The 26,773-nt window shown below is 40.5% G+C and overlaps 1 long non-coding RNA gene across 1 annotated transcript; it reads right to left on the bottom strand.

Annotated features, from left to right (window-relative positions):
• Positions 1-12,149: 12,149 nt before the first annotated feature.
• LOC140737755 (uncharacterized) lies at positions 12,150-26,460 on the bottom strand. Its single transcript, XR_012101246.1, has 3 exons — positions 26,234-26,460; positions 19,503-19,539; positions 12,150-12,365 (listed from the first exon to the last, which is right to left on the bottom strand). It is a non-coding gene; the product is annotated as an uncharacterized lncRNA (long non-coding RNA).
• Positions 26,461-26,773: the final 313 nt, after the last annotated feature.

The following is a 26,773-nucleotide window of genomic DNA, read 5'->3' as shown; positions in this document are numbered from 1 at the left end:
TTCTAATATTGAGACTTCATTACCTTCCGTACTTTCCTTACTCTCCTATTTTTGTCAGTTTTCAGGATATAAACTAAATTTTCATAAGAGTGAATTTTTCCTTTGAATAATTTGTTGTCAATTAATACTAACCTTCCTTTTAAAATTGTAAGAAATCAATTTACTTATTTGGGTGTAACAATTACTAAGAATTATAAATACTTATTTAAAGAAATTTTTTTTTACCCTGCTGAATTATGTAAAAAGGGCACTAACAAAATGGTCGCTCCTTTCATTATCGTTGATTGGCTGAATTAATTCTATTAAAATGAATATCTTGCCTAAATTTTTACATTGCTAAATCGACGATTGCATTGGCGCTGCCTCCTGCACGCATGCTGAGCTCATTGACTTCATTAACTTTGCCTCCAACTTTCACCCTGCCCTCAACTTTACCTGGTCTATTTCTGACACCTCCCTCCCCTTTCTTGATCTATCTGTCCATATCTCCGGAGATGGCCTATCAACTGATATTTACTATATGCCTACAGACTCTCACAGCTACCTGGACTATTCCTCTTCCCACCCGGTCTCTTGCAAAAATGCTATCCCCATCTCACAATTCCTCTGTCTCCACCGTATCTGGTCTCAGGATGAGGCTTTTCATTCCAGGATGAAGGAGATGTCTTCCTTTTTTTAAAAAAAGGGTCTTCCCTTCTTCTACCATCAACTCTGCTCTCAAACGCATCTCTCCCATTTCCTGCACATCTGCCCTCACCCCATCCACCCACCACACCACTCGGGATAGGGTTCCCCTTGTCCTCACCTACCACCCCACCAGCCTCCGGATCCAATGTATAATTCTCCGTAACTTCCGCCACCTCCAACGGGATCCCACCACCAAGCACATCTTTCCCACCCCCCTCTTTCTGCTTTCCACAGGGATCGCTCCCTACACGACTCCCTTGTCCATTCATACCCCCATCCCTTCCCACCGATTTCCCTCCTGGCACTTATCCTTGCAAGCAGAACAAGTGCTACACCTGCCCTTACACTTCCTCCCTCACCACCATTCAGGGCCCCAGATAGTCCTTCCAGGTGAGGCGACACTTCACCTGTGAGTCGGCTGGTGTGGTATACTGCGTCTGGTGCTCCCAGTGTGGTCTTTTATATATTAGTGAGATCCGACACAGACTGGGAGACCGTTTCGCTGAACACCTACGCTCTGTCTGCCAGAGAAAGCAGGATCTCCCAGTGGCCACACATTTTAATTCCTCATCCCAATCCCATTCTGATATGTCTACCCATGGCCTCCTCTACTGTCAAGATGAAGCCACACTCAGGTTGGAGGAACAACACCTTATATACTGGCTGGGTAGCCTACAACCTGATGGTGTGAATATTGACCTCTAACTTCCGTTAATGCCCCTCCTCCCCTTCTTACCTCATCCCTGATATATTTAGTTTATTTTTCCCCTCCCCTTTTCTTTCTTTCTCTCTCTGCTCATCACTCTGCCTGTTCTCCATCTCCCACTGGTGCTCCCCTCCCCCTTTCTTTCTCCCTAGGCCTCCCGTCCCATGATCCTTTCCCTTCTCTAGCTCTGTATCCCTTTTGCCAATTACCTTTGCAGCTCTCAGCTTCACCCAACCCCCTCTGGTCTTCTATCATTTCGCATTTTCCCTTCCCCCTCCTACTTTCAAATCTCTTATTATCTTTCCTTTCAGTTAGTCCTGACGAAGGGTCTCAGCCCGAAACGTCGACAGTGCTTCTCCCTATAGATGCTGCCTGGCCTGTTGCGTTCCACCAGCATTTTGTGTGTATTGCCTAAATTTTTATACCTTTTTCAGGCCTTACCCGTTTTTATTCCTAAATCCTTTTTTGATTCTCTTGATTCTATCATATCTTCATATATATGGTAAAATAAACACTCTCGACTAAATAAAGTTCATCTTCAAAAAGCTAAAAAAAAAGGAGGTTTAGCTTTACCAAATTTTAGGTTTTATTACTGGGCAGTCAATATACGGAATCTCACGTTTTGGTTATATTACATTAACCAAGAGGACTGTCCGGTTTGGGTTTCTTTAGAGGCTAACTCTATTAATAAATTTTCTATCATCTCTCTTCTCGGATCCTCAATTCCTTTATTTTTAAGTAAACTAACTGATAGTTTTGTAGATAAAACATACTTTGAGGATTTGGGTACAATTTAGAAAATATTTTGGTTTATTGAGATTTTCTCTTTCAAGTCCCATTTTTTCTAACTATTTTTTTAAACCTTCTATGACTCATGTAATTTTTAAAGATTGGGATAGACTGGGTATTAAATGCTTCCTGGATTTATATGTTGGAGGAAGTCTCTTTTCATCTGAGCAGTTGTCAGCTAAGTATAGCTTACCAAAAACCCACTTTTTCGATACTTACAAATTAGAGACTTTCTGCAATCTCAGTTAAATAAATTTCCTAAAACTCCTGATAAGAATTTATTAAATGTAATTTTTAATTTGAAACCTTTTTATAATGGATTAATATCTAATATTTACAGTATGTTGTTGAGAATGAGAAACGTTCCTTTAGATAAAATTAAAAATCTCTGGGAACAAGATTTACAGACTTCATTTTCTGCGGAGGCTTGGAATGAAATTTTTAAATTGGTTAATACCTCATCGTTGTGTACTCATCACTCCCTCCTTCAATTTAAAGTGGTCCATAGGGCACACATGACTAAAGATAAGCTGTCTTGTTTTCATTTGGATATATCTCCCTATTGTGACAGATGTAACAATGGAGAAGCTTCATTAATTCATATGTTCTGGACATGTCTGAGTCTTGAAAAATACTGGAAGGAAGTATTTCAAACTTTTTCTGTACTTTTTAAAGTAAATTTTAAAACAAACCCTTTGACTGCCTTATTCGGTATTGTTGGAGGAAAAGATATTATCTTGGAGAGACCTGATTTGCACATTTTGGCTTTTATTTCGCTAATAGCTAGGAGGGCATTGTTGCTTAGGTGGCAGGATGTTGCTCCACCTACTCATGCTCAATGGCTAAGCGATGTTATGTCATGCTTAAATTTAGAGAAGATTCGCTGTTCAATTTCTGAATCAAGACAAGACTTTCTAACATTGCCCGGACCTTTATTGAATTATTTTCAAAATCTTTGATTTGTTATCAAGTACAGATGTTGACTGATAGTATGTTTTCTATATGATAAGGATTTTTTTTTCCTTTTTTCATTCTTTACCAAACAGCTTTTCTTGGTAGTGGGTTTTGATTTTTTTGTATAATAAAATTATTACTTTTCAATATTATGATTCAATTTAATTTACATGAATATGGGGTAATGAGACTATAAGTGTGATTCAAATACACTGTAATTAATAAATGATATATATCCTCCTGCACTCTGTATTCTTTTTTGTAAGAAATCAATAAAAATATTTAAAAAGAAAAGGAATGATAAACCCTGAAAAGAATCATACAGGTGAATCCAGTCAAATATAAATGTGCTCTTTGATGCTGGTATTTGGTTACCCATTCAGCTTTTTCTAAAGCACTTGAAGTACACTAGATTTTCAAGTGAGCTGCCACCCTATGAAAATGGAGATTCAATGTGAATGCAGGATTAGCAAGAGCTCTAGAATTTTTGTTTTTATCATTTTCTATACCTGTTGTCTAGGGCTAATGAATAAATCTACCCGCAGGATGAATTCCATCTTGTACAAAATGTAACAAAATAAAAGAGAACATGATAGAAAGTCATTTGAACTATTGGTTGCTATTAAGAGGTTCAGGTATTGTCAGTGACATTAATAGTTGAGGGACTAAATGGAAAATAAAATGTAAGAATGTGCATTTGTTAATGACTCATGCTTGGAAAATATTTTCAATTGCGTGTAGAGAAATGCGCTTTCACTAGATAATCAGAAACACAAAAGTTAAAGTATAATTAATAATACCAATAAGGATTCTGTGAGGATAACATACCAGGAGCTTATGAACATACTAAGCAAAAAATCTGCTGGAGGAATTCAAAGTGTCAGACAGTATCTGTGGAGGAGAGTGGACAATTAACGTTTCAGGTCAAAGCCCTTCATTTGCTCCGGATTTCAGCATCGGGCAGATGGGGCTCATCAGCCATGGTTGGCAGCTCATCTAGGGGAAGGAAAACTCTGATCTCAAACCTCCACTGCCTTACAGCTATACACACTCACGAGGAAGGCCTTGGTAATAAAACCCGGGAAAGTATCTGGAACTGCGGACATACATTCAACACTGACTGGCAACTTCTGTGATGCCGCTGATGCTGAACTATATCAGTCTCTACTGATCATAGAAATATAGAACCATAGAACATTGCAGCACAGAAACAGGCCTTTTGGCCCTTCTTGGCTGTGCCAAACCATTTTTCTGCCTAGTCCCACTGACCTGAACCTGGGCCATATCGCTCCATGTTACCTCTCATCCATGTAGCTGTCCAAGTTCTTCTTAAATTTTAAAAGTGAGCCCGCATTCACCACTTCAACTGGCAGCTCATTCCACACTCCCACCACTCTCTGTGTGAAGAAGCCCCCCCCCCACACAATGTTCCTTTTAAACTTTTCCCCCTTCACCCTTAACCCATGTCCTCTTTTTTTTTCTCCCCTAGCATTCACTAGGGGAGCCTGCTTGCATTCATTCTATCTATACCCATCATAATTTTATATACCTCTATCAAATCTCCCCTCATTCTTCTAAGCTCCAGGGAATAAAGTCCTAAAATAAAGATAAAATAAAGATCCTTAAGATTCATCAGCTGCGTGGAGAGAAGAGGCCTGCTCCATGGGCAATAGCTTGCTCCCCATATCATACTGCCCCGGCTTGTGCATCCAGTAGACAGCCAGCGCACAACATCTAAGTTTGACCTCAACCAACAGATGGCCTCATACATATAGATAGTCATTCATACATCCATCCCTGGTCTGCTTCTTTCTGCAAGTTCTCCGCAGCAATAATGACCTGTATTCCAAGTGGATATGGAGGAAGGAAACAAATCGGATACAACTAAAAAGCTGTTTCAAACAAACTGATTTTAGAGGTATAAAAAGGCATGGAAATTATAAAATCTGCAAACATGTAGGAATGAAAAGCTACAGAAGGAAAAATGATTACTTTTAACATTCAAAGGAATTTATTTCCGAAGTGCCAGAAAATATAAAAAATAAGATCTGTTTGGCTCAATAGCAATACTATGAAGAGGAGAAGGGAGTGGGAGTACATTAATATTGTTTGCTAATGTTCATGAAAGGAAGAGGATAAGTAGATCTCTAAAGCTGGGGTTGAGGATTGCCAAGACACTATTAAAAGCTGTAAAGAAGGATCAGGAAGCAAGCACCTGAAAACTTAAGTGACACTTTTTTCAAGTACGCCAAAGATACATAACAGCTGCAGAGAAGAATTCTCCCACACACAATAAAAAAACAAGAATTGGAAACTAAAATCTTTGTAGGAGTTTTCATAAGGAAAATAATCAGAGAATGCCAGCCCTGGGGTTATATAAGGAAGTGAGTGTAGACTGGAAACATTAAAATTTCAGAAAAGACATTTGCAGAGGAGTTGAAGCTTAGTAACTTTTTTTTTCTGGCTCCACTTTTCCAAAAGGATTGGCTCAAACATTTGTGAGTCTTGCAAGTATTCTTCCATGTTTCTGGCCAGCTGTCATGGATTACCAAATATTACTTCTTTTGCAGTTCAGATGTGATGTTTCTCTCAGGTTTAACACCAGAACAGTCTTCCAGCCCCCAACCTGAGGAGACTCAGACCTGAGCCTGCAGACATTAGGCTTTGATCTCCCCAGTGGACTTTCAGAGATTTGCAGCCTCAGCTCTAGACAACTGCAACATATTCTAAGTGAAGGGAAGTACTGACATCCTGTATAAACGGTTACCTTTCTTTACACTTCCAAGACTTTCAACAAGGTAGGTTGATGTCATAATTTCAGTAGTAAGTTATCAAGAGAAGATGAATAAAAGATTGAAGATAAGGTGCATTCAATACCCATTTGTCTTTTGCTGTGAAACAGTACAGTTTAGGATGAAGGAGTTGTGAATATCAGATCAGGCCTGATCTAGTCCTGCTCCTGTTTTGTAAGCTCTTAGGTCATGTCAATCAATAAACTGCATCTATAAGACCATAGGATATAGGGGTAGAATTAGGACATTGGATCAATTGAGTCTGTACACCATTTCATAATGGCAGATCTATTTTCCTTCTCAGACCCAATCTCCTGCCTGACCAATCTACCTCTGCCTTAAATATACACAAAGATTTGGCCTCCACAGCCATCTGTGGCAATGAGTTACACAGATTCACCACTCTCTGGCTCAAGAAATTCCTCCTCATCTCCATTCCAAACAGGATGCCCTTCTATTCTGAGGTTGTGTCCTCTGGTCCTAGACTCTCCCACCACAGGAAACATTCTCTCCACACCCACTCTATCAAGGCTTTCAACATTTGATAGGTTTCAATGAGGTCACCCCTCATTCTTCTGTATTCTAGTGAATACAGGCACAGAGCCATCAAATGCTCTTCATATGACAAGCCATTCAATCCTGGAATCATTTTCTTCAACCTCTTTTGAACCCCCTCCAGTGTCAGCACACTGTTTCTAATATAAGGGGCCCAAAACTCCTCACAATACTCCAAGTAAGGCATCACTAGTGCTTTATAAAGTCTCAACATTACATCCTTGATTTTATATTCTAGTACTCTTGAAATGAATGCTAACATCACATTTGCCTTCCTCACCACAGAGTCAACCTGCAAATTAACCATTACGAAATCAGGCACATGGACTTCCAAGTCCATTTCTGCCTCAGATTTTTTGAATTATTTCTCCATTTAGAAAATATTCTCCTTTCCTATTTATCTTCCAAAGTGCATAACCATACACTTCCCAAAACTGTTTAGATTATAAGACCGTAAGGCATAGGGGCAGAAGTAGGCTCTGTCTCATGGTCTTTCAGCATAATACAGTGTTGGGAAGTATATGGACATGAACTTTAGTAGAGTTTGGGGGATTCAATCTACCATTTTCATACCCGTAATCTATCAAAGTCCTTCTGTAGCCTCTATACTTCATGAAAACTACCAGCCACTCCACCTCTCTTCATATCATCCCCAAATTTTGCAACAAAGCCATCAAATTTCACCAACCAAGTCATTGAGATATAACATAAAAAGAAGTGGCCCCAAAACAGAAACCTGTGGAACACCACTAGTCACAGGAAACCCACCAGAAAAGGTTCCCTTTATTCACACTGTTGTAGTGGTGTGCTACACGCAGCACTAAAATAACGACACGGAGTCGGTAAACTGCAGCCAAAGACTAAGTTTATTTCAACTCCACAGTCTTGCTTTAAAGCCTGTCTCTCCCACCAGATACCTTGAGAGGCCCTACTGAAACCCCCTCAGGCTTTTCTTCCTTTGTCCCTGCACTCTGGCTAATTGTCAGCCGGTTCGAGTGTGCTAGTAATTGGGTCGCCACACTGTGCTTCCTGCCAATCAGCCACTGCTTTATCCATGACAGTATCTTTCCTGTAATGCTATGTGTTCATAACTTGTTAAGACCATAAGACATAGGAGTAGAATTAGGCCATTTGGCCCATCAATTCTGCTCCACTATTTTATTATGGCTGATTCAATTTTCCTTTCAATCCCAATCTCCAGCCTTCTATCCATATCCATTCATGCCCTGACCAATCAAAAATTTATGAACCTATGCCTTAAATATACTGTACATAAAGATTGGCTTCCACAGCTGCCTGTGGCAAAGAATTCATAGATTCACCACTCTCTGGTTAAAGAATTCCTCCTTATCTCTGTTTTAAAAGGACATCCCTCTATTCTGAGGCTGTGTCTACTGGCCTTAGCATCTCCCACCAAAGGAACCATCATCTCCACATGCACTCGATCAAGGCCTTTCCCATTCAATAGGTTTCAATAAGGTCACCCCTCATTCTTCTGTATTCTAGTGAATACAGACCCAGAGCCATCAAACGTTCTTCATAACCCTGTCCAGTTTCAGCACATCTTTTTTTAAGATAAGTGGCCCAAAATACTCCAAGTGAGGCATTACCAGTGCCTTATAAAGTCTTTACATTACATCCTTGCTTTTATATTCTAGTCATCTTGAAATTAATGCCAATATCTCTTTTGTCTTCCTCACGACAGACTCAAACTGCAAATTAACCTTTTGGGAATCCTGCACAAGGATTCCAGGTCCCTTTGTGCCTTAATTTTTTATTGTATTTTCTCTCCATTTAGAAAATAGTCAACCCTTTTATTTCTTCTATCAAAGTGCATGACCATTCACTTCCTGACACTGTATTCCATCAACATCCTCTTTGCCCATTTTCCTAATCTGTTATAGTCCAACTGTAGCCTCTCTACTTCCTCAAAACTATGTGCCCCTCCTACTAGCTTCATATTGTCTGCAAACATAGCAAAAAAGCCATCAAATCCATCACCAAAATCATTGACATATAATGTAAATGAATCGGTCCCAACACAGGACCCTGTGCAACACTACTAGACACCTGCAGCCAACCAGAAAAGGCTTCTGTTATTCCTACATTTTGCCTCTTGCCGATCAGCCACTGCTTTATCCATGCTAGAATCTATCCTTTAATACCATGGGTTGTAGCTTGTTAACTATCCTCATGCGTGACACCTTGTCAAAGGCATTCTCAAAATCCAAATACACAACATCAACCAATTCTGCTTTGTCTATTTTGCTAGTTATTTCTTCTAAGAATTCCAACATATTTGTCAGGCAAGATTTTGCCTTGAGGAAACCATGCTGACTGTGGCCTATTTTATCAGGTCCCTCTAAGTACCCTGAGACCTCATCCTTAATAATCAACTCCAACACCTTCCCAACCACTGAGGTCAGACTAACTGGCCTATAATTTTCTTTCTTCTGCTTCCCTCCCTTTTTGTAGAGAGGAGTGACATTTGCAATTTTCCACTCTTCCAGAACCATTCTAGAACCTGCTGTTTCTTTAAAGATCATTACTAACACCCCCACGATCTCATCACCCACCTCTTTCAGGACCCTGGGGTGTACAGCATCTGGTACAAGTGATTTATCTACTTTCAGACTTTTTATGTTCCCTAGAATCTTCTGTCTAGTAATGGTAACATCACACATTTCATGGCCCCTGACACCAGTATATTCCACCATATTGCTCGTATCTCCCACAGTGAAGACTGACGCAAAATACTTATTCAGTCTATCTGTCATTTCCTTGTCCCCCATTATTATCCCACCAGCATCATTTTCCAGTGGTCTGATCTCCACTCTCACCTCTTGTCTTGTCCATACCGCACCAACTGCCGCTACTGGGCTATGAACGTGCAGGAGCAGTGTTTAGTTATGTGCTTTGCTCAAGGACACACACACTGCCTTGGCTGAGGCTTGAACTAATGACCTTTAGATCACTAGCCCAAAGCCTTAACCACTTGGCCACGTGCCAACACCTCCGATTTAAACTTTATGTATCTGAAGAAACTTTTGGTATTGTCTTTAATATTATTGGCTAGCTTACATTTGTTTTCCATCTTCACCTTCTTACTGACTTCTTTAGTTGCTTCTGGTGGTTTTTCAAAGCTTTCCAAACCTCTAACTTCCCACTAATTTTTGCTGTATTACATGCCAATGACTTTTATATTGGCTTTGACTTCGCTTGTTAGTTACAGTTTTGTCATCTCTCCTTTAGAATACTTCTTCCTCTTTAGGATTTCTATGCCTTCTGAATTGGTTCCAGAAATTCCTGCTATTGCTACTCTGCCATCATCCCTGCCAGTGTTTTTGCCAATCAATTCTGGCCAACTCATCTGTCATGCCTCTGTAATTTTCTTTATTCCACTATAATACTGATAAACATGACTTTAACTTTTCCTTCTCCAATTTCAGTGTGAATTCAATTATATTATGATTACTTGCCCCCAAGTCGTCATTTACCTTAAGCTGTCTAATCAATTCTGGTTCGTTGGACAACTCCCAATCCAGAATAGCTGATCCCCTAGTGCGCTCAATCATGAGCTGCTCTAAAAAGTCATCTCATAAGCACTCTAGGAGTCACCCTCCTGAAATCCAACACCAACCTGATTTTCCCAATCTACCTGCATATTGAAGTTCCCCATTACTATTGTGTCATTGTCCTTTCGGTGTGCATTTTCTATTTCTCATTGTAAATTGTCGGCCACTTTCTCACTACTTTTTGGGGATCTGCATACAACTCCCATTAGGATTTATTTTAGTTAGAGAAGTCAATGCATCTGCAGATTTCCTCGTGTTTGCTTTTTAAAAGCATTGACTTCTCTAACTTCTGTTAATGCCCCTCCTCCCCTTCTTACCCCATCCCTGATATATTTAGTTTTTTCCCCCTCCTTTCTTTTTTTTCCTCTCTCTGCCCATCACTCTGCCTGTTCTCTGTCTCCCTCTGGTGCTCCCCTCCCCCTTTCTTTCTCCCTAGGTCTCCCGTCCCATGATCCTTTCCCTTCTCCAGCTCTGTATCACTTTTACCAATCACCTTTCCGGCTCTTAGCTTCACCCCACTCCCTCTGGTCTTCTCCTATCATTTTGCATTTCCCCCTCCCCCTCCTACTTTCAAATCTCTTACTATCTTTCCTTTCAGTTAGTCCTGACAAAGAGTCTCAACCCGAAACATCGACAGTGCTTCTTCCTATAGATGCTGCCTGGCCTGCTGTGTTCCACCAGCATTTTGTGTGCGTTGCTTGAGTTTCCAGAATCTGCCGATTTCCTCGTGTTGGCCCAAAATTTGCTTTCTTCTGCCTATCTCCCTTCTTGAAGAGTGGAGTGACATTTGCAATTTCCCACTCTTCCAGAACCATTCCAGAATCTAGTGATTCCTGAAAGATCATTACTAGTGCCTCCATAATCTCTTCAGCCACTTCTTTCAGAACCTTGGTGTGAACAATTACTGGTCCAGGTGACTTATCTACCTTCAGACCTTTCAAGGAGACTAGGGAGAACCGTCTCCCTCGTAACCTATCTGATTTTCATGTACCAAAGCGAGATGTAATGTCGCATAAAATACAGGTACTATTCTCCCTAAGGATTTAGTTGACAGTCCCTTGTAAATCTTTGAAATTTTGCCTATCTAAACTAGACAATAGCTGTTTATATACAGAGCTATTGTTTTGGTCACTTTAACCCAATATGTTCTCACGATATATCGTCTCTCAAGGCAATGTTCATGCTCCAGATAGTCAACTCTCCAGGATAGTACCCAATAAGTGTATCAGAACTAAAATTTGATTTTTTAAACGAAAAGATATACTGCAAATAGCTCTTCAAAAATTTTTGTAAAATGGACAATTATACTTGCTTACTCGCTGTGACCCGTTTTTGGAACCCAGTAAAATCAATCTTTTCATTGCTCATGCACTTACTTTATCTTGTCATCTCATATAACTCAGGACATTATGAAGGCACTATTCTCTTGGTGAAATGCCATCGTGAGTCTCCAACACAATGCAGAGCGATATCTGGTTGCCAATCAAGGGTGTGTTTTTTAAGCTATTCAAGACTTAAATTGCCCCAATTGAAAGTTAGTAGTTAAAAAGAATGCTGATTCATTATAGATCTCTTCAATTTGATAATACTGAAAGTTACCAATCTCAAAAATTGCATCTTCAGAAAACTTTAAGGAGAAGACTTCATAAAACTGATTTCAACTATACTACTTGTCTGTTGGACTGATGGTTTATACACAGTGATCCTATTGTTTTGGGCACTTCTACACTCTATGATGCCATGTAACTTAATATTATACTGTATCTCTACCTTCATTAGCCTTTGATATTAGTATGCTTGCTACTTGATCTTAAGAAATGTCCTTATTAAAGTTGTGATGGATCTTGCTGATTATTGGCAGTGATTTTAATTGAAACTATTGGTATTTAGTCTTTCAAGCTGAAATAAGTCCCAGACTTCCATGATTGAGCTGTCAAATGCAGAGACCCATATCTTGCTGACACATTTGCAAGGATAATTCTGTCAGGGCATAATCATGTCAACTCACATGGGAGTTAGCTCCTGCATCCTTCACCAGCTCAGACTTAATGCAGTATTTGAAGTTTCAAAGTACATTTATTATCAAAGTATGTATAGAGAATACAACTCCAAGATTTGTCCTCCCACAAGCACCCATGAAACATCATGGAACCCGTTCAGGAAAACATCAAATGCACAATGCGCAAGAAGAGGACAACATACAGAGTATCAAACCAGGAGTGCAGTAGTATTCAGTGTAGTTCAGTTCAATGCTGCACCGCTAGCCCACTGCAGGCCGAAGCACTCCAGTCCACACTGATCAAATCACTGGAAAACAGAAAGCAAACAGGCATTAGAATCCAGAAACACATGCAACATGAACCTCAGATTCCCCCAAAATGAGTCCGCAGCCTCTCCAATCAATTCTTGCAACGTGGAATCCAAAACGTCTGCACTTTCCTCAGAAAGCAGGCAGCACGAGGGAGAGGAACACAGGTCAAACTCAAATTATCATTGATTAAAATTATCATTAATTTTAGTGCAATGGATTAAGAAACAAAGAACATGCAAGTTTCTTTTTAAAAAAAACTATTTTGTTTAATAGTAAATGCTGGGGAATCTCAGCATGAATCACATCCATCACTTGACTCCATGAGGAGTTTTATGGCAGAACCAAAGTGTTCACCAGCAAGAACTCGGCCTTAAGGTTTCAGTTTGATGCATTATGTATCATATTCAATGCCTTTATACAAACATCACTAAACAAGTGGCAATTATCCAATGAAAGTGCAGCCTCATGAGTGATAAACTAATGCATTATTCAGTGTTGTCTTTCAATTCATTCTGATAATCCTTCAGTTACTTGGGTAAAACTGAAACTATAGCCAACATTGAGACACAGTTACTAAGGCATGTTTCTATTGCCCTTCATAAAGAAAACACTAGTGTCCCTGTTTTGAACTTAGAACAAACGTAAAACAGTACAGTGTAGGAGCAGGCTTGCAGGCCCATAATGACTGCACCAAAAAATAATGCAATATTAAACAAAATCTTTCCTCCCTGTGCATGCTTTCATATCCTTTTATTCCCTGTATGTTCATGTGTTCACATGTCTATCTAACTATATAATAGCTTCATAAATGCTACTATTGTATCTGCTGCTCCCACCACCATCATTCCAGGCACCTACCACTCTTGTAAAAATAAACTTGCCTACATATTTCTGTTAATCTTTACATTCCCCGTCACCTTAAATGCATGTCCTCAACACTGGGGGTAAACAAAAAATCAATTGTCTACCCATGTCTCTTAGATAAATTTCTATCTGTCCTCCCCTCGCATCCAACATTCCGGAGAAAGCAACCAAAGTTTTCAAACCTCTCCTTATTGCTCTTACTTTTTAATCCAAGCAGCATATTGGAAAACCACTTCTGCACCTTTCAAATCCTTTACATCCTTCCTGTAATGGGGTGATGAGAAATGCATGCAATGTTCTAAGACTTGCCTCACCAAAGCTTTTTATATAGCTACAACATGACTTCCTTACTCTTACACTCAATGTTGTGACCAATGAAAGCAAGCGGGCCATACACTTTATTTACCACCCTATCATGTTCTTAATATTTACTGCTTATTTATCGATTATTATTATTATTGTTTATTCTTTTTGTACTTGCACAGCTTATTGCCTTCTGCAGTCTGGGTATACATTCTTGTTGGACAACCTTTCATTGATTCCGTTATCGTTATTATTCTGTAGATTTGTTGAGTATGCCCAAATGAAAATGAACCTCAGGGCTGTATATGGTGACATATAAGTACTTTGATCATAAATTTACTTTGAACTATCTGTAACGGTGTGCTACATGCAGCGCTAAAATAACGACACGGAGTCGATAAACTGCAGTCAAAGTTAATTTTATTCGAACTTCACAGCCTTGCTTTAAAGCCTCCCTCACCCCGCCTTCCCCGGGCGCGGATGTTCCAAGAGACACGTACTCGCAAACCCCGCAGGCTTTTCTCCCTTTGTTGCGGACCTGGCCTTTGTGCCTGCACGCTGGCTAATTATGAGCCGGTTCGAGTGTGGTAGGAAATGGGTCGCCACATATCTATCTTTTTGGCCAATTTTTGCAGCAGTATAGACATCAATGCTGTTAAGATTCCTGCCATTTACTGCATACCTTCCCATTACATTTGACCTCGCACAGTGCAACATCTCACACTTGCTTGTATTGAAACCCATTTGCCATTTCTCCTTCCATATCGGTAACCGATCTATCGCATTCTCTGCTGCATCTTTGACACTCTCCAAAACTGCAACAATGTTAGTGTCAACCACAAACTTAACTACTCTCCCTTCTATAAATTCATCCAAGTCACTTACGTAACAAACAACAGTGGCCTCAGCATAGATCCCTGTACTAGTCTGGAACAAAATGTCTAGCCAGAATAACACCTTTACACATCTACCCCCTGTCTTCTATGGGCAAGCCAGTTCTGAATCCAAACTACCAAGTCACATGGATCCCATGCATCTTAATCTTCAGGATCATGAGGGAAATTTGACAAATGTGTTACTAAATTCTTTGTACACATCGTACATCTGTATCCCTACTCCACGCCTCTATATCACAAACCCTGCCAGCAATCTTACACTCCTCCCTTCTCCTCTTTACACTAGTCACCTTGCCACCCCAATCTCAGTCCTGACCTGAAATATCAACAATTCAAAGAACACTGACCGTAGAATAGTACAGCACAAGGCAGATGCTTTGACACACTATGTTGTTTCATCATTGTAAATTACTGCAAGTTCAACCTAACACTTCCATCCCACAAGACTCCTCATTTCTTTTTCATTCATATGCATGTCTAAGAGAGACTTAATTGTCCCAAATGTTTCAGCCTCTGCCACTCCATGGCAGGGCATTCCACACATCCACTGGCCTGTGTGTAAAAAAACTACTCTAAAAACCCCTTATACTTTCCTCCACTCACCCTAAAATTATGCCCAATTATTAGTCATTTCCATCCTGGGAAAATGGCACCGGCGGTCCATCTTTTAATGATCTTATACACCTCTTTCAAGTCACCTCTCATCCTCCTTTGCTCCAGTGAAAAAAGCACACTCTCATTTAAGCTTTCCTCATGATGCATGTGATGCACCATCAATAACTCTCGGAGACGTGAGGCGAGATATAGGCTTTTATTGGCTGGAAGAAAGAACAAGCAGCAATTGACCACCACACTGCATCCTGGAGACTGAGGCCGAGGCAGAGTCCCCAATCGCCTTTATACCGGGGTCCGTGGGAGGAGCCACAGGAGCAGTCAGCGGGGGGGGGGGGGGGGGCGTGTCCAGACAGGTATATGTAGTTCACCACAGCATGCCATCTAATGTGGGCAGCGTCCTTTCCTCCCATTTACGCTGCTTGACCCACTGTGTTCCTCTATCAGAGTGTTTCAGACTCCAGTACCTGATGCCCCTTGAGCCTACATCCCCCTGCTGCTTCTCTTACTGTTCAACAGCTGCTGGCATCTGTTGTGGGGAAGCAGATACATGGATTCATTAATGGGATAGAAGACACCGATCGCAAGTAAGCACAGTAACTATTTATTTACAACACACAGAGTGAAACACTTAACCAAGCAGTTAAGTCAAGCAAGCACTTATCTAATCCTCCTAAGCTATGAGGCTACAACACTAAACACCCAATAACCCTTCAAGCTAAATTTGGATACAGATACTTAACCGAACTTAGTGTCCGAAGTGTCAGGTCAAAACAGACACCAAACATACACACAGCAGCAATGACATAGCTAAACTGTGCGCGCAGGCCTTGTGCGCTACAGCCTACCCCCACTGTTTACCGTTTCCGCAGCACCCTCATCTTCTTGGAGCATGGCAACGTGATAGGAGAGGAGATTGCACGGTTGCCACGCATAAGATTTAAACCCTACTAGTGCCGTGACATTCTCAACTAAACAGAAACAAGTGGGAGGGATTGCAATGCTCCTTACATGGGCCAGTCCCCGCCTCCCACAGGAGAATGGCTTTCGATAAGCAGGTAAGTTAAGGCACTTCCTGCAGCATTCCAACTCTCGAGAGCCACAAGGCACATATAAGATAGAAAGCACATATAAAATATGAGTAAAATACAGCCACACAAAAAACTATATAATCCAGGACCCTGAGTCCATGAATGGTGCAGCAGTCGACAGTCAACCACAATACAGCGTCTTATGCTGAGTGAACACCCGGGGGCAGCACTGAGTCCAGCTTGGATGCCACACCATGCCACCTCCAGTGGAGTGTACTGCCTCCGACACCTCCCTCCTGGGCGGCTGTAAACAGGCAGCACCATGGCTTGAGGTCTAGACCTCATTGTAGCCAAGGCCACACACCTCCCCCGCCATCTGCCAATAAATCAATGACTCAGACCCGCAGCGTTCAATAACAGCGTTCAACGGGGTCTAGCGATCACAGGAAAAATGACTAAAACAATCACTGGCTGTTAAACTGCACACTGCCTTTGTGCACTGATGCCTCTCTGATGCAGGTATCAACACAATCTATGCCAAATCTAGCTCCTTTAGTTTTTCTCACTGATGGAGTAGCATTTTAAGATCTTAAATGTTCAGCAGGGTCTTGTGATTGTGAAAAAATCCATTTAGAAAGGACAATAACACCTTTGGTTTACCCTGTAGAAGCTGCTGAGATTGAATGCGCTGCCATCTTACTGACCAGTACCTTTTATAGAGCCTCCAGCAACGCATACAAGGAACCCTGAAGGGAATGCAAAGAATGCTGCAGAGGACAGAAGGAACCTCTCTCCTTTAATAGCCCCCGACCTCTCTTCTCCTGGCTGTGCTCGTACCACATGGAATGGAGGGTGAGAGAACGAACCCTACCTGCTCCTTCCAGACCCTATTTCTGAGCAGCACTAAAAGCATTGCTTTATGGGTCACATGCGATCCACTATTCCCCATCATCTCTGATTTCCAGACCTCAGTTTGCGTACCTTCTCCCACATACTCCGACCCTTCGAGCAACTGAATCACTGCATTTACAGTGTCCCCAACTGCCGATCCCATTAAAGGCAGCACCACTCCTTTCAAGTGGGGAGTGCTGCTGTCATAACTGAATGCCCTATGATGGCAGGAGTTAGTTCAGAATCCTATTACTATTGTGTATAACCTGTAATTAGAGATCACTGGTGAAGGGCTGAAGGGCTCTGGTTCCTTCCTCTTCTGTGCTCCATTCTGCTCAGGGCTTTAAATCCTACTCAAGAATGGAAGGATAGCAACGTTGACTATCGCTGCCACCCAATCACAAAAGGACTTATTACCTTCATGGGTAGCGAGCAAATATCCTCAGGGTGTTATTGACTGCATGTGTGGGCAACAGCCTCCTTAGGGCTCACTCCAGTACCTCCTCATCCTATATCCTCAACAACCATGTGGCCAGAGGCTCTCCTGGCTTCAGTCTATAACTATCCCCCAAACCCACCAGTTCCTTAATGGAGAACTCCCTGATCTCTTTGTCATCTTTGTGGGGTCTATTGTACTACTTTCTCCACATTCCTCATCCTCCTCCTGTTCTGTGAGAGTCAGAGGAACCACAGGCCGAAGCCCCCCCCCCACCCCCAATGCCAGGTATGGGACTCCATGGTAATTATTCTGGCCTGTACTATCCCAGGTGTATGGGAAATGGACGATCATTTTGAGAAAGGATCATGAGGGCCTGTTCTACTTTCTCTTCCCCCATCCTCATCATTCAGCCAGGTATCCCCATTCCCATCCACATTTTGGAATCAACTTCTCGCGGCATCAAGCTTTGGACTTTAATGGGAACCCGTTGCCAATTAATCCATCTGGTAGCCTCTAAGTGCTGCACCTTCACTGGCCAACAGGCTATATCCATACCATTGCCTTATAGCTCTTTGGCCCAAGTCTGTACTGACTGGGCAGCACCTCCACCTCACTCCTGAAACTTATTATCTCCTGCTATCTCTGTGCAATTGTATTTTAATGGTACTTTACAATGGCTGCCAGAAGACAGAAATCATCCTTCTAGCTCCCTTTCCACTTAGGAGCACCTGCCTTATTAAGTACGGACACAATGTGGTGTCCGATTTTCACCCCGTGGGAATCTAATTTGTCTGACCAATCTATGGGCATCAAAGACTCAACATCACCAGTGCAAAAATAATCTCTTGCCATATTTAAACTGATCTAAATTGGGGCACCACAGTGGCGTAGTAGTTCGGGCAATGCTATTACAGCTGGAAGCATCAGATTACAGAGTTCAGTTACAATGTCCTCTGTAAGCAAGTTTGTACATTCCTTCCAATGTGTGCTTGTGATTCCTCCAGGTGCTCCAAAGACATAACAATTAGTAGGCTGTTTGGTCATTGTCAATTGTCTCGTGACTAGACTATGTTTAAATAGATGGGTTACTGGAAGACGCAGTTTGAAGGGCCAAAAGTGTCTGTTCTGCACTGTATTGCTGAATGAATGAATGAATAAATAAATAGATAAATAAATAAATAAATACATAAATAAACCAGTTAATGAAACAAAATCAGTAAATATGCAGGAAGATTTGCTATTGGACTTTATTTTACTTGGTTAGAATCAAGTCTTATTCACCATAAAGGGTTATGATGAAGCCACATTTTATGTACTACGGGTAGATTTGGTACCCATACCTAAGCAAGAATATACTGTATCTTATATACCTTGGAGTCAATGCAGTCAAAATTCACGAGATGTATTATGACAATGAAAGATTTACCTTTTGAAGAGAGGTTGAAGGAGATTAGTTGAGACACAATGGAATTTAGAAGATACATAGATAATCTATTTTAAATATCCATATTATCAGAGGAATTTACAGGTACATTTTAAGAGACTGTTTCTTGTAATCTTAGAATTAGAGTCTCTGAAAAAGAGGCTAACCATTTAGAGCTGAGATGAAGAGATATTTCTATATTCAGCGTACTGTAAATGTCTGGATATCCCTGTTGTGTTGAATGCTAGATTTATTGAATATAACCAAGAAAAATCAATATTTATTTACCACCAAGGGATGCAAGAGTCTGGGTCTGGAGTTTGAGTGGAGTACATCTTGTCTCAGTAATGTGGCTGTGTGACATACAGCTCTTTCCATTTTTTTCCTTCTAAAGCTTTTCCGGTGGTTACAAAACAGCTGTCAGTGCCAGATTTTGAATGATCTCTAAAGATGTTCAGTTCTTACCTTGGTTTTAATGGAAAACTTTGGGAAAACAAGGATCTGACATCAAACATGAATGCTGATTAGATCAATCACAGAAATTTACTGGAACAGGTTTAATACATACAACAAAGTTTAGTCTGAGAATCAAGCATAGAAATTAGTTATCACCAACTTTAATCCTCTGTGCATACCTTCATTTGGGTTAACATTTACCCTTAAAACTGACTTACCAATGCATATAACCCACACAGGAAACAAGGACAATATCTGGAATAAAAACAAAAAAAAATATATGATGGATTGAAAAATAGAAAAAGATGGAGTATTAGAAAATTGCTTGTTTCATTATTTAAAGCATTGCAACTAAATGGTTATAACTTTGTAAGATTCCTTTTTAACCAAACTTTTTCCATATTCAGCAGAAGATAGGGAGAATAAAAAGCTTCCATTACAGTAAGTAACTTTTACTTATATATTTAAACAGAGGAGTTGACACAGTATCACAGTAGGCAGGCTTAACCAGATAAGCTTGTTAAAGTTACAAACGTGAACAAAAAAATCCAGGAAGCCACATTAGTGGCCTGCTTCTGAAACAGTGGTATAATTCTGTTTTATTCCTGTCATATTTTGAATTCTACAAATTTAAAATAGCAAATTTGGATTACATTTTCCATATTAAGTTGATTTCTGTTGAAAATTATGCTTAAGGTTTGCTTCTAGAGTGATGAGGAGGATATCAGAAATACAGTGGACAGTGGGCTGACCAATGGGACAGTACATCGGGTCCTCTTCACCAGGTTGTTTCACAATGGGGTAAGGGTGGAGTGGCTTGGGGTTTCTAGCATTTGGAGCTGGGTGAGAGGCTCCTTCAGGGAATGGCAGACATGTCATATTGTACATTCATGAAATAATAGAATGGTTGGCAACTCTCCACTTCTACACCGAGCAGTTTCCCTGCCACCTTGGATATTTTTCTCTTCCATATCAGACCATAAGATGATAATAGCACAAGATACAGGAGCAGAAATAGGCCATTTGGCCCATCGAGTCTGCTCTGCGTTTCATCATGGCTGATCTCATTTTCCTCTCAGCCCCAATCTCTTGCCTTCTCCCCATACCCCTTCATGTCCTGACCAATCAAGAATCTATCAAACTCTGGCTTAAATATTCATAAATACTTGGCTTCCACGGTTGACCCTCTCACCACAGATTCACCATTCTCTGGCTAAAGGAATTCCTCATCGTTCCATTCTAAAAGGATACACCACTATTCTGAGGCTGTGACCTCTGGTCTTTGGAAACAACCTCTCCACATCCACTCTATCAAGGCTTTTCACAATTCAATAGGTTTCAAACAGGTCATCCCTCATTCTACTGAATTCTATGGAATATAAGCCCAGAGGCATCAAGCAATCTTCCTATAACAAGCCATTCATTTCTGGAATCATTTTCGTGAACCTCCAGTTTCAGCGCATCCTTTCTAAGATAAGGGGCCCAAAACTGCTCACAATATTCCAAGTGAGGCCTCACTAGTGCTTTATAAAGTTTCAACATTACATAATTGTTTTTATATTCTAGTCCTCTTGAAATGAATGATAACATTGCATTTGCCATCCTCACCACAGACTCAGCATTCAAACAAACCTATAGGAAATCCTGCACTTTGTCAAAGACATTCTGAAAATCCAAGTACACAACATCAACCAATTCTCCTTTGTCTATTCTGCTTGTTATTTCTTCAAATAATTCCGGCTGATTTGTCAGACAAGGTTTTCCCTTGAGGAAAGCATGCTGACTATGTCCTATTTTATCATGGGCTTCCAAGTACCCTGAGACCTCATCCTTAATAATCAACTCCAACATCTACCCAGCCACTGAAGTCAGAGTAACTGACCTATAGTTTCCTTTCTTCTGACTTTCTTGAAAAGTTGAGTGACATTTTCAAATTTCCGGTCTTCTGGAACCATCCAGAATCTCGTGATTTTTGAAAAATCATTAATAATACCTCCACAATCTCTTGAACCACCTCTTTCAGAACACTGGGGTATATGCCATCCGGTCCAGGTGACTTATTTACCTTCAGACCTTTCAGTTTCTCAATAACCTTCTCTCTTTTCTGGCCAACTCCTCTCTCATGCCTCTGTAATTCCCTTTACTCTACTGTAATTCTGATAAACCTGACTTTAGTTTCTCTTCCCCAAATTTCAGATTGAATTTGATCATATTATGATCACTCACATTTGTGTGTTATTTTACCTTTAGATCTCTAATCAATTCTTGTTCATTGCACAACACCCAATCCAGAACAGCTGATCCCCTAGGGGGCTCAAATGCGAGATTTATGCAAAGCCATCTCACAGATATTCTAGAAACACCCTTCTAGGAATCCAGCACCAAACTGATCTTCCAAATATACCTACATGTTGTAATCCCCATGACTATTGTAACATTGCCCTTTTGACATGCATTTTCTATCTTTTATTGTAATTTGTGGACCACATCCTTACTACAGTTTGTGGATCTGTATATAGCTTCCATCAGGGTCTCTTTAACCTTGTAGTTCCTTAGCTCTAGCCACATAGATTCAACACCTTCCAACCCTATGTCACCTCTTTCTAATGATTTGATTTCAATTTTTTAACCAACAGAGCTACAACACCCCCTCTGTCTACATGCCTGTCCTTTCAATACAATGTGTAACTTTGGGCTTTAAGCTCCCAGACATAATCCTTTTTCAGCATGATTCAGTGATGCCTACAACATCATACATGCAAATCTGCAACTGTGCTGCAAGTTCATCGACCTTATTCCATATACTGCATGCATTCAAATATAACATCTTCAGTCTTGTATTCACCCTATTTCGATTTTGTCTGCCTCTTACACTGCACCTCATTCTGTTGACTGCAATTTTGTTCTGTCAACAGCTTCCCCTCACTTAACATTGCCTCTGTTTGTAAACTAGCTACCCCATCTTCATCTGCATTTCCTATGATACTTCTTGCATTGAAATATACGCAGCTCAGGAAACTAGTTGCACCATGTTCAACCTTTTGATTCCAGACGTTGTCTGAGATCTTACCAACATATACCTCACAATCGATCCACTAACTGTTCTGGCATTCTGGTTCCCATTCCCCTGCAATTCTAGATTAAATCCCACCGCGTAGCATTAACAAATTTTCCCACTAGGATATTAGTCCCCTCCAGTTCAGGACCGAACCATTCTTTCTGTACGGGTCCCATCTTTCCTGGAAGGGAGCTCAGTGATCCCAAAATCTTATGCTCTCTGTCCTACACTAAATCTGCCTTACCTCTTTAATTAATGCACAGATATATTCAGCATTCTCTGTCCTCTACAACTTTCAGATGCATATGTTTTGTTCTATATTAACCCTTTTCACCAAACTGCATCACATTTTATTTCTGCATAATAAACCAGCCTGTTTATATCTTGCTGCAATATATCACTATCCTTTTCTCAGTTTACAAAACTCCCAATTTTTATGACATTTGCAGGATTAGTTGTGGCCTGTACCACCCCAACTCCCACAGCCCCTGTCCACATCATTCATTAATAAAATAAAGCAATGGCCCTGATCATTGAAAAACAACTTTTCTCAAATCAAATTTTTAAAAACACTTCTTTCCTGAAATGAAACCACTTACCACTGCTAATTCAGCTAGGTTGATGTCTATTCTGCTAAGTGTTTAAACTTTGCTGATGTCATCTGGAACAAAAGAGCTGGTCATCAACTTCAGGAAGCAGTATGGAGCATGTCCCCATATGTACCAATGGTGCTGAGGTGGAGATGGTTGAGACCTTCAGATTCTGAGGTGTAAACATCATCCAACCACCTAGATATCATGGCCAACAACGCGCACCGGTGCTACTACTTCCTCAGAAAGTTAAGGAAATTTGGCACGTCCCCATTGACCCTCACCAGTAAAAGCATGCTAACTAGATACATCATAGTTTGGCAATTGTCTTACTCAACGCAACAAGAAATTGAAGAGAGTTGTTGTCACAGCTTAGTCTATCATGAAAATCAGCCAGCCCCCTATAAGCTCTGTCTACAATTCTCGCTGACTCCGAAAAGCATCAACTATCATCCGGGCATTCTCAGTCCTGCCTCTTTCCGTCATTCAGAGATACAAAATCTTCAAATCAAGCACCACCCAGGCTCAAGAACAGCTTCTAACCTGCTGTTATAAGACTCCAGTTAAAGATGAACTCAACCTCACAATCTTCCTCAGTATGGCCCTTCCACTTCATTGTCTACCTGCACTGCACTTTAGCTGTAACAATAATTGTGAAACTATGTTCTGCAATGTTTCTCCTTTTGTACTACTTTGATGTATTTACATTTTGAAATTATATGTATGGATGGAGTACAAAACTATGTTTGTTTAACTGTGTCTGAGCACATGTGGTAAGTATGAACTATTTCCATTTTTCATTCCCAACCATACAATCTGAAGTAGCCCCTCAACCTTACCTGCTAACTCATCAAAAAATTCTATCAATCTGAAAATGATTTGCCTATTGCATGTCAATGTTGACTTCCCTTCATGAATCCATTTGCACCATCAATTTTTCTAAGAATTTTCCCACCGCTATGATTAAACTGAATGATTTGAAGCTGCTGGTCTTATCCTTATTCCCTTTTTGAACAATGGAGTAATATTACCTAGTCTCCAGTCCTCTGGCACCACACACATATCTAAAGAGTTGTGGAAGATTTTGGTCAGTGCCTCTGAGATTTTCTCCCATACTTCCCTTAAAACTCTGGAATGCAACTCATCCAGTCCTCGTAAACTAACTACTTTGAATACAAAATCTTTTTTTTAAATATACTTCCTTGCTACTAATTTTTGATGTAGCCTGTGTCTCAACTACCCTCTCCTTTATGTTGGTAGCACTCACTTCCTGGAGAAGACAGATGCAAAGAATTCATTTCATACCTTGAACGCTGACCACAGAACCCACAAATGTTCTGATTTTTATGCTGACTGAGCCCCATTCCTGCATGGGATTGCTCCTTTCCAATTTACATGCCTTTGCAAAACTTCTGGATTCCCACTTATGTTTGGAGATAAACTTTTCTCACATGTTGTCTTTCTTATTTTAATTTTCACTTAACCTTTGATTCTTTTGTTATCAGCCTGATTCAGGTATTCACATCACTTGTCATTAGCAGCCTTTTTTTGGTCAACATTTTCCTGTTTTTTTTCTGTCAAGGAGTTACGATTTGCTTATTCTTCTCTTGACCCACATGAGAAAGTGGTTCAATTGCAGCCGAACCATCTCATCTTTGAAAGGTAGCACATTCCTACATATCAGTTTTCGTTGTCAAATATTAGCTCTAGTTTACTTGGCCAGACCACTCTCATTCCACTGAAATTGGTTTTACTCAAATTAATTATTTTTACCTTGGACTGTTCCTTCTATATTTCTGTGGCTAATACTGTTTCTTCTACATTGGCAGGGTCAAGTATAGACTAGGTGACCATTTTGCAGAGCACCTGTGCTCTGGCCACACTCGCGATAACAGAGAAACGCTAAGGAAATGGCAAAAAATGCCACCTTCTGCGCCACAAGGCGCGAAAAGGAACAACAACAACAGCTCCATTGTGTAACGTTCTGAAGAAGTGAGTGAGTCTCGAAGAAGGATCTCAGCCCAAAACGTCAACTGTTTACTCTTCCATTGCCTGACTTGCTGAGCTCCTCCAGCATTTTGTATGTGCTGCTCTGGATTTGCAGCATCTGCAGATTTTCTTGTGTTTGTAACTTTTTCTTCACTGTTTTCTAGCTCCACTCTATAGGACCAAATAACAACTTCTGTCTTTGACTCCTCACTTTCCAGCACTATTAATTAATAATGCTACTCATTTCTCCTATCTTTCCTGTGGTAGCCAGGTGTATTCAGTGCCCAGTCCTGCACACGTCGAGCTAAGTTTCTGTTATTAACAACACATCCTATTTCCACATGCCCACCTGTAGCTGTAAATAATCAATATTTATCACACTCCACACATTCACATTCATGCAGAGTTAACCAAATATAGTTTTATTTCATTTCCTTTTTGACCTGTTGAGTTCCTCCAGCATTTTGTATGTGTGTTGCTCACCACCTCTCTGACCAGTTTTTCCTTCAATTTTGTTTCAGCAATTTTTTCTTTTATGTGACTGTCTATTAGTTACCCTTTTGAGTCTAGTCCTATCTCAATACACCCCAATCGACAGCTTCAAAGACTGCAGATAGGCTCAGGAGAATAGGGAAGAATAAATTCTATTGATCCAAACGTCACAGAATGCTTTCAGAGTGCCACATCGTGAACAGGCGGCTGGTGAAGGTAGCAGTGAGACACACTGCTGCAGCTAATCTCAGTTAAATGAAGCTTCTGCTAACAAGTAAAATCTGAAGGAATTGTAATATCAGAACTGTGATGGCAATGGGACAACTAGCAATCAGTAACATTTATATCATCACTTTAAGTGTATTTAGATTGAAAGGACAATACCCAACTTACTATGATGAGTATAGTTTCTAACTACGCTGTAGATGCAGCAATTTCACAACATTCAGCACACTTCAATCATAGGCCAATCAACAAATTAATGCTCTCATGAACTTAAAAGTGAAGTGGTACATAGCAGAATGTATGAGTTCAACTGAGGGTCCGTCCCAACTCAAAAATTGCCATTCATAAATACCAGTATGCACTGCTGATCATACTGCTATTTTCATAGCAAGCTATTATAATCTCAATATCTGCAATAGTTGTCAGGCAGTGCAGGTCATTAAAATAGTTGCAACTAAAAAAAGAAACCTCCTAAGTTTCCAAAATTCTGAACTGAATAATAGGAATTTGCTTGCTCAATTAAATAGGTATCAACTTTATACCATCTGTCAGCATTATAATTTATTTGAAGATTAATTTCATTTTTTTAGCCTACCTGTAAAGTAACATCACAGCACAGTTCAAAGGACTGCATTTTGCCCTACGGCAATTGCATTTGGCTCTCATGTTAGGATTTCTTCTGCTCCCTCAGCTGGTTATGTAATGGGTGTAGAGCTCCAGTGCTAAGACAGTCAAATATGGTTCAAATACCAAAAGAAAATAAAGGCAGGAGCTAAACTGCAGTAACACCAACAGAATGTCTCATCTCTGTACAGAGTTGACAAGTTGACATATCTTATGCTTCAGTTAAGAGGGCAGGTTGGAAAGTCTTGGAGGAGGAGCATCAATTTCACCCGCACCCCGCCCCCACCTTCCACCACAAATGAAATACTGTAATACTAGAGTCAATTTAAAGACTTCAGCTGAACAATGGTTGCTGTACTAACACCGATCTTTTTATTACAATTTCTGCAGTAAGGCACTCTCGAGCTATGGTCCGATTACTTAACTGTGGCAAGCTGGTGGGGTGCAGTTCACTGAGGTTGTTAACTGTGGAGACACCAACCTGCTGCCAAGAAGGATTTGCTGTTCTGTG

Source organism: Hemitrygon akajei, chromosome 13 (genome assembly GCF_048418815.1).
Source record: "Hemitrygon akajei chromosome 13, sHemAka1.3, whole genome shotgun sequence".
Lineage (NCBI taxonomy): Eukaryota > Metazoa > Chordata > Chondrichthyes > Myliobatiformes > Dasyatidae > Hemitrygon > Hemitrygon akajei.
Note: the sequence above shows the minus strand (reverse complement) of the source record. Positions and strands in the feature narration are given on the sequence as shown.